The sequence below is a fragment of the Bison bison genome, unplaced genomic scaffold, assembly GCF_000754665.1.
Source record: "Bison bison bison isolate TAMUID 2011002044 unplaced genomic scaffold, Bison_UMD1.0 scf7180017864061, whole genome shotgun sequence".
Classification (NCBI taxonomy): domain Eukaryota; kingdom Metazoa; phylum Chordata; class Mammalia; order Artiodactyla; family Bovidae; genus Bison; species Bison bison.
Window position 1 is genome coordinate 1080416 of NW_011494633.1, and position 6000 is coordinate 1086415.

Below are 6000 nucleotides of genomic sequence, written 5' to 3' on the forward strand. Positions count from 1 at the left end.
AAATCATAGCCTTGACTAGACAGTCCTCTGTTGGCAAAGTAATGTCTCTGCTTTTTAATATGCTGTCTAGGTTGGTCATAACTTTTATTCCAAGGAGCAAGCATCTTTTAATTTCCTGGCTGCAGTCACCATCTGCAGTGATTTTGGAGCCCCCCAAAATAAAATCTGTCACTGTTTCCACTGTTTCCCATTTATTTGCCATGAAGTGATGGGGCTCGATGCCATGATCTTAGTTTTCTGAATATTGAGCTTTAAGCCAACTTTTCACTCTTCTCCTTCACTTTATTCAAGAGGCTCCTTAGTTCTTCACTTCCTGCCATAAGGGTGGTATCATCTGCATATATGAGGTTTTTGATATTTCTTCTGGCAATCTTGATCCCCACTTGTGCTTCATCCAGCCCAGCATTTCGTACTTTGCATAGAAGTTAAATAAGCAGGGTGATGATATACAGCCTTGACATACTCCTTTCCTGATTTGAAACCAGTCTGTTGTTCCGTGTCCAGTTCTAACTGTTGCTTCCTGACCTGCATATAGATTTCTCAAGAGGCAGGTCAGGTGGTCTGGTATTCCCATCTCTTTCAGAATTTTCCACAGTTAATTGTGATCCACACAGTCAAAGGCTTTGGCATAGTCAATAAAGCAGAAATAGATGTTTTTCTGGAACATTCTTGCTTTCTCCATGATCCAGCGGACATTGGCAATTTGATCTCTGGTTCCTCTGCCTTTTCTAAAACCAGCTTGAACATCTGGAAGTTCACGGTTCACATATTGCTGAAGCCTGGCTTGGAGAATTTTGAGCATTACTTTACTAGCGTTTGAGATGAGTGCAATTGTGCTGTAGTTTGAACATTCTTTGGCATTGCCTTGGTTTTGGATTGGAATGAAAGCTGACCTTTTCCAGTCCTGTGGCCACTGCTGAGTCTTCCAAATTTGCTGGCATATTGAGTGCAGCACTTTCATAGCATCATCTTTCAGGATTTGAAATAGTTCAACTGGGATTCCATCACCTCCACTAGCTGTGCTCATAGTGATGCTTCCTAAGACCCACTTGACTTCGCATTCCAGGATGTCTAGCTCTTAGGTGAGTGATCACATCACTGTAGTTATCTGGGTCGTGAAAATCTTTTTTGTAAAGTTTTTCTGTGTATTCTTGCCACCTCTTCTTAATATCTTCTGCTTCTGTTAGGTCCATTCCATTTCTGTCCTTTATCAAGCCCATCTTTGCATGAAATGTTCCATTGGTATCTCTAATTTTCTTGAAGTTATCACTAGTTTTTCCCATTCTATTGTTTTCCTCTATTTCTTTGCATTGATCACTGAAGAAGCCTTTCTTCTCTCTCCTTGCTGTTCTTTGGAATTCTGCATTCAAATGGGTATATCTTTCCTTTTCTCCTTTGCTTTTCACTTCCCTTCTTTTCACAGCTATTTGTAAGGCCTCCTCAGACAGCCATTTTGTTGTTTGTATTTGTTTTTCTTAGGGATCATCTTGATTCCTGTCTCCTGTACAATGTCACGAACCTTCATCCATAGTTCATCAGGCACTCTATCAGATCTAATACTTTGAGTCTATTTCTCACTTCTGCTATATAATCATAAGGGATTTGATTTAGGTCATACCTGAATGGTCTAGTGGTTTTCCCTACTTTCTTCAATTTAAGTCTGAATTTGCCAATAAAGAATTCAAGATCTGAGCCACAGTCAGCTCCCGATCTTGTTTTTGCTGACTGTGTAGAGCTTCTAAATCTTTGGCTGCAAAGAATATAATCAATTTGATTTTGGTATTGACCATCTGGTGATGTCCATGTGTAGAGTCTTCTCTTGTGTTTTTGGAATAGGGTGTTTCCTATGACCAGTGCGGGTCAGCAGTGGACTGCCACAGTGATAGGGGCTCTGGATGCAGCAGACTTGAGTATGGCATAAGCCCTCTTGGAGGAGGTCACCATTAACCCCACCTTAGAGTTGCCAGAACTTACACAGGACTGGGAAATAGACTCTTGGAGGGCACAACAGAAACTTGTGTGCACCAGGACCCAGGAGAAAGGTGCAGTGACCCCACAAGAGACTGACGCAGACTTGCCTGGGAGTGTCTAGGAGTCTCCAGTGGAGTCGTGGGTCGGTGGTGGCCTGCTGCAGGATTGGGGTAATGAGCGTAGAAACATATGCATGGGATCTTTTGAAGGATGTCATCATTATCTTCATTACCTCCACCATAGTTTGCAGCTGTTGCTGCTAAGTTGCCTGAGTTGTGTCCGATTCTGTGCGACCCCATAGATGGCAGCCCACCAGGCTCCGCCATCCCTGGGATTCTCCAGGCAAGAACACTGGAGTGGGTTGCCATTTCCTTCTCCAATGCAGGAAAGTGAAAAGTGAAAGTGAAGTCGCTCCTTCGTGTCCAACTCTTAGCAACCCCATGAACTACAGTCTAACAGGCTCCTCTGTCCATGGGATTTTCCAGGCAAGAGTACTGGAGTAGGGTGCCATTTTGGGCCCAGGTAAATAGCAGAGAGGGAGCACAGCTCCAGCTATCAACAGATCTGCACTAGAAGATCCTTAACTGTTTTCCCTAATGACTTTGTCCCACAACACAGGTGTCATTTTGTTCCTCTCCTGTGGGGGCCATGACTTCAGTTTAGAAGACTTGTTGAAACAATGTATTCATCTTTTGTAGCTTTTACTTAAAATTAAATCCTGTGTCTGATTTTCAGTATGTTTTGCTCAGAGTCTATACAGGATAAGTTGCTTTAATAATGCCTTGGGGCATTAGTTGTTAGTTGTATGCCTGGATTTGTTGGTTGGCTATTCTGATTTTAGGCAGTTTGGGAAGGTATGTAAAGCATTTTACTGAGTCCTCTCACTCTACAATTCTCACAGTTTTGACTGCCTTCATACATTATAAATGATACTGCTACCTCAAAACACCAATGGTTCACCTTCTGAACACACCATAGTCAAGCGCTGTAGCAAATAATGCTTTATTTTATATTTTTTACCTCTCCATATACCACAAGTTATAACCTTCAATATCTGACCAATGGGTTAAATACCACCTTCAGAATTGCATCCTGAAATTATACTTTCTCAAGGGCCTCTACAACCAAGAGTTGTAACCTGGGTTTGCACCCTGAAGCAAAGCTGGAGTCAAGGGCTTGCATACAGGCAGATTACTTGGGGAAGTGACCCCAAGGAGCAGGAATGAGAGACTGTGATGAGGAAACGGGAGAAAAACGGTTGGGCTGAACCCCACAGGCCTATAAGGCCTGTGCTTGCCTAGCTTCAAAACCAAAGAAAGAGGACAGAGTCAGCAGGAGAGAGATCAGCAGTTTAGTGGATGGGGAAGCTTACCTGTCTGAGGCGAGATCTTGGGCAGTGCCCCACTATGAACCGTGACCTGCAGGCAGGACTTGGCGGCAGTCATTGCTCCTGCCAGGAGAGGAGCGATTATCAGTTACAAGGGGAATTGATTTCAGCTGAGCTCCCTAGTTACCAGGGAAACCAGTAGAGGAGCAAGCCCCTCACCTGGCCTTTGATGAGAACAATCAGCAGCTGAGGCCTGAGGCAAATACAAAAGAAGATCAGTTACAAGCATAGGACAGAGGTAAAAGCAGGCACTGCTCAGGCAGGGGATACACAGAGAACAAGAGAATAGTCATCTTGAGTGGCCTGACCGTACCAAACACAATCCAGCTGTGAGTTATTGAGCTAAATACTATACTGGGGAGCTAGAGTTTGATCCTCCTGGGACCTTTAAAGGGTTATGTAGAATGCACCTGAGAATTGACTCCTTGAGTATGTGTGGGTGTATGTATGCCTGTGTGGGTGTATATGTGTGTGTGTGTGTGTATTACAATCAGAGTTTCTAATTGCATTTAACTCCCTTACATGTACGGATTTGCACATGAATCAGAATTGCTGAGCTGGTTCCCATATTTGAGAAAACTGCTGCTGCTAATTCACTTTAGTCGTGTCCAACTCTGTGTGACCCCATAGACGGCAGCCCACCAGGCTCCCCTCTCCCCGGGATTCTCCAGGCAAGAACACTGGAGTGGGTTGCCATTTCCTTCTCCAATGCATGAAAGTGAAAGGTGAAAGTGAAGTCACCCAGTCAGGTCTGACTCTTTAGTGACCCCATGGACTGCAGCCCACCAGGCTCCTCCGTCCATGGGATTTTCCAGGCAAGAGTACTGGAGTGGGGTATCATTGCCTTCTCCATTGAGAAAAATAAGTGTCTAATAAAATCTATGTTGTGAAAAGCTGTCATTATTTTTAAGACATAAATAAATTTTCAAAAACAGAATTGCATTAAATATGTGAATCAAATGATTCTCACAGGAGATGATATCAAAATTACCAACACAACCTGCAATATCATTAATTAGAAACTAAATAAACAGGATTTTCACTGTGGATTAATATTTAATTAATTACACTATAATTACTTGTTTATTAACTAATATGCGTTATTTTTTGGCTATACTGCTTTTCATCATATACATTTGGCCATAGCACATGTATTTGCTGTAGAAAATTGGGAAATACTCATTGATAAATATATGTATGAAAAGAATACATGTAATTCCTGACATAATATTTCTCTCTCAAAGAGGTGTATTTTCTGTTTGGATTATGTTTCTATTAAATTGCTAAAGCAATTTATTTGGTCAGTATGTTTTTTTCCTGTTGTCTGGGGTTTTTTTATTTAAATGAAAGGAGATATATAGTTATTCTGCTTTAAGGTTCATACAGAATTCTGACAGAAAATATGTCTTTGAAGAATCTAATAACAAACCAGCAAAATAAAATAAAACATAAATTGAGTTTTAATGTGATAATTGTTGGACATTCCATGTTAAGAGAATAATTGGTATACGGTGTATGTAGGTAACTTTATCATATTATAGAATGTTTGATTTCTTAGGTGTTGTGGCTGCTTTCTCTCATGCTCAGTCGCTTCAGTCGTGTCTGACTCTTTGTGACCCCATAGCCTCTAGTCCACCAGGCTCCTCTGTCCATGGGATTCTATAGGTAACAATGCTGCTGCTGCTAAGTCGCTTCAGTCGTGTCCGACTCTGTGTGACCCCATAGACGGCAGCCCACCAGGCCCCTCCGTCCCTGGGATTCTCCAGGCAAGAACACTGGAGTGGGTTGCCATTTCCTCCTCCAATGCATGAAAAGTGAAAGTGAAGTCGCTCAGTCGTGTCCAACTCTTCAAGACCCCATGGACTGCAGCCTACCAGGCTCCTCCGTCCATGGGATTTTCCAGGCAAGAGTACTGGAGTGGGGTGCCATTGCCTTCTCTGATAGGCAACAATAAGCTCAGCTAAAACAGTGACTGTTTCTCTAACAGGGCTGTTTTGATTGAGGAACCTGGCTCACCGTGTGCTCGACTTGACTTATAATGTATGAACTGATGTGGTCACTTGCTCTCTTATTACTTATTCACAAAGCACCTAAAATTTGTCCTTAGCAGAATTCTGCACTCTAATAATTTATTCTATTTATTACTCATAATTAACTGTGTAATATCCCTCTGATTAAATTAATTAAACACTAAAAAGCAGATGTTGTTTCCGTATTGGTGATGACTTTATAGTTAATGCCAGAAACTATTCTAGCTAATTCTTAAGTGATTGATTTTTGACCAGCAAATTAGACAATCATACATTTTAAAATATACCACTCCCTCAAATTCTCTATAACCTACCATGTCTTACCCCCTTGAACTTTGGGTGGGATTCCACTGTAAGAATAGTCTACTTACTTCAATGTGGGCTTTATCTTTAGGGAATCACTAGATAGATTTTGGAGAAGGCAATGGCACCCCACTCCAGTACTCTTGCCTGGAAAATCCCATGGATGGAGGAGCCTGGTAGGCTGCAGTCCATGGGGTCTCGAAGAGTCGGACACGACTGAATGACTTCACTTTCACTTTTCACTTTCCTGCATTGGAGAAGGAAATGGCAACCCACTCCAGTGTTCTTGCCTGGAGAATCCCAGGGATG